Source organism: Lolium perenne, chromosome 5, assembly GCF_019359855.2.
Source record: "Lolium perenne isolate Kyuss_39 chromosome 5, Kyuss_2.0, whole genome shotgun sequence".
Taxonomy (NCBI): Eukaryota; Viridiplantae; Streptophyta; class Magnoliopsida; order Poales; family Poaceae; genus Lolium; species Lolium perenne.
The window spans coordinates 260,449,141-260,458,095 of record NC_067248.2 but is presented as its reverse complement, the minus strand read 5'-3'; positions in this window follow the sequence as shown (position 1 = coordinate 260,458,095).

Below are 8,955 nucleotides of genomic sequence, written 5' to 3'. Positions count from 1 at the left end.
TCGGATCTAGCTCACCCACACCACTGTGTATTAACCGGATCTGCTTCACCAGCGCCGTGCATGATCTAAACTCTTCTACTGTCGCTTTTCTATTGCTTGCCTGCAAGTTCTTATTTAATCTTGGGGGAACCTGTTTGTGCTAACGACGCGCCGTTACGTTTTTGCAGATGAGATGAGTAACCATGAAGTGTAATGGCCGTCTCTCCAACCCCAAGTAGCACATGTAGCGTACTTCATCACCGGATCTATCAACCCCAGGAAGATCTGCTGTGACTCCCACAGAGTGCTTCTCCTAATGTAAGTCCCTTATTTTAGCGCCATGTTCTGGGTTCAGATGCTTGTTTGTCTGAAGCTCTTTTAGTTCATTCCTAGCTATGACCGTAACACCTTGCTATTTTCTACTTCATTGCTAACTTTAAGCGATTGAACATTTTGGTTTGCATTCCCTGCTCTGTAGATGTAGCCATCATAACTTCTATCTTGCTCAGTCGTTGTTACAAAAATTATAGGTATTATAGTAACATCCTGCTATTATTTAGTTCATGGCCAATTTTAAGTAATTGCACATGTTGGTTCGCATTCCCTGCTCTATAGCTTTTGGCATCGTAACTTCTATATTTGGTTTACATTCCCTGCTCTGTAGATCTAGCCATCATAACTTTATCTTGCTTAGCCGTTGTTATAAAAATTATGGCCTGCTACTATGTTGTTTGTGCCAATTTTTTACTCCATGAACATGTTGGCTTGCATTCCCTGTACTACAGGTGATGCCATTGTTTTGTATCTAGTTCATTGTAAGCTAACAAAGTAAGGACTTAGTTTGGCATTCTATCACTCTGCTATCTAGCCTGTAGTACAAATATACTTGTCATACTACTAGATAATAATTTTGCGTGCCATCTTGTTCTTCAAAAGCTGCATTATTGACTTGTTTCTCTGACTTGGCATGACGCTCAAATATGGAAAGCTGAACATATTGGTTTGCATTCCCTCTTATACAAGTTCACAGGTGATCCCACTATATTCTGTATCTGGTCCATCCTAAGCTCCAGCATTAACTATCCTCTATGTGTTGCTCATTACAAGTTTATATCCCGAAACATCTTGATTTGCATCCCCTTCACTATAAGTTCAGGAGTATTATTTAGTTCACGGCCAAAATGAAGTAATTGCACTTGGCACATGTTGGTTCACATTCCCTCCTCTTTAGCTTTCGCCATCGTAACTTCTATTTTTGGTTTACATTCCCTGCTCTGTAGATGTAGCCATCATAACTTCATCTTGCTCAGTCGTTGTTACAAAATTTATAGCCTGCTACTATGTTGTTCATGCCAATTTTGTACTCCCTAAACATGTTGGTTTGCATGGGACTCGACAGTAGTAAGTCTGCTATTTCATTCTAACATGCTCTGTTATATTGGCTGTTGGTATGCGGCATGCACTCTTTGTTTGCTTATTGTGCGCATTACAATGATCTTGTTATAACGACGAAATGATGAGTTCCAAATTCTTTGGCAAACAATATTGTAGTGTCTTTGCCTTTCCATTGTTGCTGTCTTAACTTGTAATGTCTTTGTTTCAGATATAGGTGCTGCATGGACAACTTAAAAGATTTGCCGGATCCCTTCATTGTATTGCTAGGTTTAATTACCATTCAATTTCTCTGGGTTCTGTAATATTTTTTCAATGCCTTGCAGCTGATGTAATATTTAGTTAGTTTTTATAGTTCTTTCGCGCATTTTTTCTTTGGTGCTTGTGGTAAGTGAGGCTATCCGACAGAAATCAATGCTGCGTAAATATTCTCGATGGCTAAATCACGAATTCCCATCCCTTAAACGGCCCAATTAAGCGAAATCACATATGTGCCGGCCCGCAAAATCCTAAAGCGCCTATTACGCCGGCATATAAACAGCAACTAAACGGGCTGGCCCACTTACTTATTGGGCCAGCCCACTTGATTTACTGTGGACCCCACACTTTTATTGGGCCGGCCCACTTTCTTTAAGGTGGACCCCACCCACTACTGGGCCGGCCCACTAACTAGTTGGGCCAGCCCAATTGCTTTTGTGGTGGCCCCCACATACTAAATGGGCCGGCCCTTTAAGACGAAAGTGGGACCCACCTGTGTTTTTGGCCCGGCCCACTATCTTGTTGGGCCGGCCCACTTGCTATATGGTGGACCCCACATACTAAATGGGCCGGACCCTTAACAGGAAAGTGGGACCCACCTGTGTTTTTGGCCCGGCCCACTAGCATGTTGGGCCGGCCCACTTGCTATATGGTGGACCCCACATACTAAATGGGCCGGCCCTTTAACAGGAAAGTGGGACCCACCAGTGTTTTGGCCCGGCCCACTATCTTGTTGGGTCGGCCCACTTGCTATATGGTGGACCCCACATACTAAATGGGCCAGCCCTTTAACAGGAAAGTGGGACCCACCTGTGTTTTTGGCCCGGCCCACTATCTTGTTGGGCCGGCCCACTTGCTATATGGTGGACCCCACATACTAAATGGGCTGGCCCTTTAACAGGAAAGTGGGACCCACCGGTGCTTTTGGCCCGGCCCACTAGCTTGTTGGGCCCGCCCATTTGATCAAATGTGGACCCCACGTACTAAATGGGCCGGCCCGATAGCAGGAAAGTGGGACCCACATGCTAATTGGGCCGGCCCAATAACTTCTTGGGCCGGCCCAGTTGCCTTAATGTGGACCCCACTTTGTAAATGGGCCGGCCCGATACCAAGAAAGTGGGTCCCACATGTCTTGTGGGCCGGCCCTTTTGCCTGTTGACCGGTCAATCGAGTGCATTCGGCCCGGCCCACATGCTTAGTGGGCCGGCCCATTAAAGTTTTGACCAGTCAACCTTAGAGGTTAGGCCCGGCCCACGTAACTAATGGACCAGCCCAGCTATATAGTTGACCGGTCAAACTAAGTCAGCTGGCCCGGCCCGCAAACTTAATGGGCCGGCCCGCTTAAGACGTGGCAGGCCTCGTGTGGGCCTACCATCTACCACGGGGTTTCAGCCGGTTAACGCCGTTAACTGCCAGTTAACGGCGTCTGCCACGTGTCAGTTTGCATGACGTCAGCAGTCAACGGGCTCCCGGAAACACTTGGGCAACGGGGATTTTCCGTGGCGGAAGGGCGCCCAAGCGCGACGGACCGAAAAAATCGTCGTAGGACTTTGCCTGACGCAGTTTCCACAACAGAACCCATATCGTCGGGTTAGGCCCATAGGCGACGAAAAATACCCCTTAGCGGACGATTTTGAGACGTTGTCTATCAGAACTTTTCTTGTAGTGTAGGCTGATTAATTGGTTTTATCGGTCAGCCATTTATCGGCTTATGTTTTTATAAATCCTAATTTTCGACACTAAATGTTCTCTAATATGCTATGCAAAAAATAATATTTGAGCATTGCACATAAGTATTACCTTGATTCCTTGCATTTGAATCAATAATAATGGAAATTTTGAGCTAACGTATAATTCTACAGAACCATAGGACGAAAATATCGATTGCCATAATTTCATTGAAATTTCACTAACAATCAGACGAAATATCGGCCATGAGAGTGAAAATCGGGCGAAATATTGGCTAAAATGCAGAAAATCAGCTGAAATATCGGTGACTGGGATCAGTATGGAGGAAAGGAAGGGTGGAGCAGGAGGGATTGCAAGGTCCCCCGCTGGCTTCGTTGCAGCTTGGTGCAAGCCCTATGATGGTGTAACGGATCTGCTGATTGCAGAGACGTTGGCGATCAGGGATGGGGTCATTTTCGCCAAGCTTCGAGGTTTTACGCGAGTGGTTTTGGAGACTGATTGCTTAGAGGCTGTTCTCGCTCAGTTGTAGCGCCTATTCTCTTAGAAATAGATGGCCTAGCTTCCTCTTTCATTTCTTTTGTAATTCAATTTGTTAGTAGATCTGCCAATACGCCGGCTCACCTGTGTGCACAGTTGGCTTGTGCGCAGGGAGGGACGAGCTGTTGGATGAACTCTATACCTAGTTTTCTCGCTACCAGTCTTCTGGCTGATAGCACTGCAGTTTCTGAATAAAGGCCATAAATTTCCATGCAAAAAAAACAAAGAAAAAAAAGGCTTTCCAAATGTTGTTATCAATCTACTTCACTCCTCGCGCGGTTGGGTCAGTGAGCATGTACATGGTGTTGTTTCGATGGACTACTTGCATTGCTCGAGCTCAAAAACATTTATAGCATCCTTCTATCTGATCGATACACCTCTTCGTGGTGTATTCTCGAGAGAAAGAAAATATTGAATGGCGCACATCTTGCGAGAACCAAATGAATGTGCTATCAATATATCGCAGCCAGCCGTCGTTGGTGCGTATATATGATGTGCGGACTCTTGAGCATGCCATGAACAGCGGAACAATGCTACAGTCACATCCCCTCTCTCCCATTCATTTCCTACTTTGGGTCACCATCTCCATGGTTCCCGCCAAACTTCTACTATGACAACCATCTTGCAGTTTCTGCAAAGTTTATTGTCGTCACACGTCACTGAATTCTTCTAGTTCATATTAACAAAAAATGGAGGTATGCCCCTACATTCCCTTGTCGTTTTGTAACTAAAAAACCAAAATTGTGGCTTTAAACAAGTACATTGAGTACATCTACGACGGGACTACATAATGGTGTTTACTTATTTATGGTAACCAACGACCACTAGATCTACTTCCGCATACGTCAACACTATGTCCAAAGTCGGGTCCGTTATCACTTATTGGCCTACCCAGTTAAATTGGAAGACATATAACTTCCCATCCCATATGTGCGTGCATAATGCCTAAACGACGAAATAGTATGTTTACAAAATAGGGTCTTTCTATTCCAAAATTCAAAATGATTCATTCTTAAATCATTGGCTATATCCACCACTGTTGAATTTGCCTAGGCGGGGGCTTAACAAACTAGACCCCTTTGATATGTCTCAAGGTTGAAGAAACTCTAGTGAAAGACCATGCCTAAGTAAGAATTCAATCTCACGAGTCTGTAGATTTACAAACATTCTACTATTGTGCCTTCTTTTTTACTTACGACATGTGTCCATGTTGTCAATTTGGGGCCATTGTGGCTTCTGAAAAACACAAGGTAGTTTACCCTCCTTCGACCATAAAAGGCGCCACTTTAGATTGGCTTTCAAGGGACTATAACTTCCCCTCCTCATAAGGATATTATAAAAGTTCGGACGACACCTTCGGATCGGAGCACGAGCGGGGCGTGGGGAGGTGGGCGGTCATACGTTGCAAACATATCTATATTTTTTGACGTTCCATGCTTGTTTTACACCAATTGCTATATGTTTTGTTTACACTTCGCGGCATTTTTATGTATTTTCTGGAACTAACCTATTAACAAGATGCCACAATGCCAGTTCCTGTTTTCTGTTGTTTTTGTATTCAGAAAAGTTGTTCTGGAAATATTCTCGGAATTGGACGAAGCAAAAGCCGAAGTTCCTATTTTTCTGTCACGAATAGGGAGTCCAAAGGAGAGACGAAGAGGTGCACCAGGGAGGGCACACCATGCCTAGGCACGGGGCCACTGGCCGCACCTAGGGGTGGTGTGGGCCCCCCGGGCGCCCACCGACCTCGCCATTTCGCATACAAATTGACATCCTCGGGAAAAACCTAATAGGAGCACTTCCTCCAAATAGGAACCCTAACTCTAAGATCCATTAAGGACTAGATGGTTGATACGTCTCCGATGTATCGATAATTTCTTATGTTCCATGCCACATTATTGATGATATCTACATGTTTTATGCATACTTTATGTCATATTTATGCGTTTTCTGGAACTAACCTATTGACGAGATGCCGAAGGGCCAGTTGCTGTTTTCTGCTGTTTTTGGTTTCAGAAATCCTAGTAAAGAAATATTCTCGGAATCGGACGAAATCAACGCCGAAGATTTTATAATCCCCGGAAGCATCCAGAACACACGAGAAGGACCAGAGGGGGGGCACTGGGCCCCCAGACCATAGGCCGGCGCGGCCCAGGCCCTGGCCGCGCCGCCCTATAGTGTCGTCGCCCCTTCGACCTTCTGACGCCGCCTCTGCCTATTTAAGCCCCCTCGACCTAAAACCTCGATACGAAAAAGCCACGGTACGAGAAACCTTCCAGAGCCGCCGCCATCGCGAAGCCAAGATCTGGGGGACAGGAGTCTCTGTTCCGGCACGCCGCCGGGACGGGGAAGTGCCCCCGGAAGGCTCCTCCATCGACACCACCGCCATCTCCATCAACGCTGCTGTCTCCCATGAGGAGGGAGTAGTTCTCCATCGAGGCTCGGGGCTGTACCGGTAGCTATGTGGTTCATCTCCCTCCTATGTACTTCAATACAATAATCTCATGAGCTGCTTTACATGATTGAGATTCATATGATGATGCTTGTAATCTAGATGTCGTTATGCTAGTCAAGTGAATTTTACTTATGTGATCTCCGGAGACTCCTTGTCCCACGTGTGTAAAGGTGACAGTGTGTGCACCGTGTGGGTCTCTTAGGCTATATTTCACAGAATACTTATTCACTGTTATGAATGGCATAGTGAAGTGCTTATTTATATCTCTTTATGATTGCAATGTGTTTTGTATCACAATTTATCTATGTGCTACTCTAGTGATGTTATTAAAGTAGTTTTATTCCTCCTGCACGGTGTAATGGTGACAGTGTGTGCATCCGTGTTAGTACTTGGCGTAGGCTATGATTGTGATCTCTTGTAGATTACGAAGTTAACTATTGCTATGATAGTATCGATGTGTTCTATGCCTCCTTTCTTAGCATGAAGGTGACAGTGTGCATGCTACGTTAGTACTTGGTTTAGTTGTGTTGATCTTTCATGCACTCTAAGGTTATTTAAATATGAACATTGAATTGTGGAGCTTGTTAACTCCGGCATTGAGGGTTCGTGTAATCCTACGCAATGGTGTTCATCATCCAACAAGAGAGTGTAGAGTATGCATTTATCTATTCTGTTATGTGATCAAAGTTGAGAGTGTCCACTAGTGAAAGTGTAATCCCTAGGCCTTGTTCCTAAATACTGGTATCGCTGTTTGTTTACTGTTTTACTGTGTTACTACTGCTGCGTTACTACTGCTTATTCATACCACCTGTATTTCACTATCTCTTCGCCGAACTAGTGCACCTATTAGGTGTGTTGGGGACACAAGAGACTTCTTGCTTTGTGGTTGCAGGGTTGCATGAGAGGGATATCTTTGACCTCTTCCTCCCTGAGTTCGATAAACCTTGGGTGATCTACTTAAGGGAAAACTTGCTGCTGTTCTACAAACCTCTGCTCTTGGAGGCCCAACACTGTCTACAGGAAAAGGAGGGGGGCGTAGACATCAAGCTATTTTCTGGCGCCGTTGCCGGGGAGGAAAGGTAAAAGGCACTCATACTCCGGTCCCAGGTAAAGTACTTTTCTATTGCCGTTGTGTGTGTGCTCGAAGCTATTTCCTTTAGATCCTGCAATTGCATCTTTTTGTTTCTTGTTTACACTAGTTAGGCATAATGGACAACAATGTGCTTCTTATTCTATTTCCTGAGTTAAGACATGAATGGTTTAATGCGAAAATTAAAAAACCTATGGAATCTTATTTGCATGCTGGTAGTAATATTAGTATGAACGCTTTGAACACCATTGTTGATAATAATATAGAAAGTTCTAAGCTTGGGGAAGCTGGTTTTCATGATCTTTTTAGTCCCCCAAGCATTGAGGAGAAAATTTTCTTTGATGATACTTTGCCTCCTATTTATGATGATTATAATGATAGTGGTCTTTTGGTGCCACCTACTATGGAGATGTTATCACCAGAATTTGACCAAGGCGGAGGTGGGCCACGATCAAGACAAGCTTGAAGGTTATATATGGAGAAAATACGAAGATCGGCCTTATATGCAAAGTTGGGCTAGATTGCCCATTTATCTGTAATTTATTAGATCGTATCTTAAGTTAGAAGTTAGAGTTTTACCTGTGCACGGTGGGATATTCCCACGTTAGAAAGTCCGCTGGACTATAAATATGTATCTAGGGTTTATGGAATAAACAACAACACAACGTTCACCCCAAAAACAAACCAATCTCGGCGCATCGCCAACTCCTTCGTCTCGAGGGTTTCAATCAGGTAAGCGACATGCTGCCTAGATCGCATCTTGCGATCTAGGCAGCACAAGCTCCACGTTGTTCATGCGTTGCCCGTACTGAAGCGTCTTTGATGGCGGGCAACGTAGTTATCATAGATGTGTTAGGGTTAGCATGGCTCTTCGTATAACATGCTTACGTAGTGCAACCCTTGCATGTCTAGCCGCCCTCACGCCTATCTCAGGTGTGGGGGCGGCACCCTGCTTGTTCTTTATTTAGTAGATCTGATCCGTTACGATTGCTCCTTGTTATGCAAGGATTAGTTTAATATCTGCAATAGTTAGGCCTTACAAAGGGGGGGAGGATCCAGTGGCACGTAGGGTGGCGTTCGCAAGTCCTAAACAGGATGTTCCGCGGATCAACATCATTGTTGGTTCTTTGGCCTTGTTTAGGATCGGCTTATGAGCACCGTGCGTGGCCGCGAGGCCCAACCTGGAGTAGGATGATCCGATTATGCGGTGAAAACCCTAAATCGTCGTAGATCTCATTAGCTTCATCTTGATCAAGCAGGATCACCAAGTATTCGTGCACCCCGTACGGATCATGGGTGGATCGGCTCTTTGAGCCGATTCACGAGATAACCCGAGAGCCGATCGAGGCTCGTATTTAATGTTTACGTGTATGCCATGCAGAACTAAGCGAGGCATCCCCATCACCTTCCTGACCAGGTATAGGTCAGGTGGCACGCCCTTGCACTTCGCATCGCCGCGTGTGACCAGAAGAGCATTGCGGGCCGTCGCTCGGAGGGGTCTCAGCCAGCCGCAGCTCTAGGCTCTTCCCGGCTCTACCGTGTTGACAGGCCGCTG